The following is a 720-nucleotide window of genomic DNA, read 5'->3' on the forward strand; positions in this document are numbered from 1 at the left end:
AGTCTCCCCAATGTACCAGAGACTGCACTGGGAGTAACGGATAAAATAAATGTTATTGGTGGATGTGCAGGTAACAAAAGCTGCACTGTCCCCGGAATCTTTGATGTTTTGTAGAAATCTATTGATCTCAGCCTTCAACACATTCATGATGGAATCACCACAGCCACTGGGGGAACTGATGTTAAACCGCCAGCCCATTCTGAGTTCCCACATATCTGCAACTGTTCGCGAAGCACTGATATTGTGCATTTGGTACGCTGCCTTACATTTCTTATGACACTGTACTTATTGAATGCATTTAGTGTGTTCGTCTGTGGGTTGCCGTGATCGTATAGTGGTTAGTACTCTGCGTTGTGGCCGCAGCAACCTTGGTTCGAATCCGAGTCACGGCAGTAATTCCTCTATGTCTCCGAGTCTTCTGTGAAGCCCACATGAATCAGTTGTTTTAAAGTTTTGATTTTCTCCAAGGTGATTTTTTTTCCTTCAAGCTCTGCTCGCTCACATCTCTGTGTTTCATATGTCAGAATTCAAATCCACCCGTTCTCAGAGATTTCTTCCCTACTACGATCACTAACCGAACTTTCCATCCCATATCCCCCTTTAATTAATTTGGAGATGCTGGTGTTGGACTTTGGAGTACAAAGTTAAAAATGGCCCAACACCAGGTTATTGTCTTACAGGTTTAATGGAAGCACTAGCTTTCGGAGCGCTGCTCTTTCC

At 43.9% G+C, this 720-nt stretch overlaps 1 non-coding gene across 1 annotated transcript; it reads left to right on the plus strand.

Annotated features, from left to right (window-relative positions):
• Nucleotides 1-320: 320 nt before the first annotated feature.
• Nucleotides 321-392, plus strand: trnah-gug (transfer RNA histidin (anticodon GUG)). Its single transcript has one exon. It is a non-coding gene; the product is annotated as a tRNA-His (tRNA).
• Nucleotides 393-720: the final 328 nt, after the last annotated feature.

Source organism: Chiloscyllium punctatum, chromosome 21, assembly GCF_047496795.1.
Source record: "Chiloscyllium punctatum isolate Juve2018m chromosome 21, sChiPun1.3, whole genome shotgun sequence".
NCBI lineage: Eukaryota > Metazoa > Chordata > Chondrichthyes > Orectolobiformes > Hemiscylliidae > Chiloscyllium > Chiloscyllium punctatum.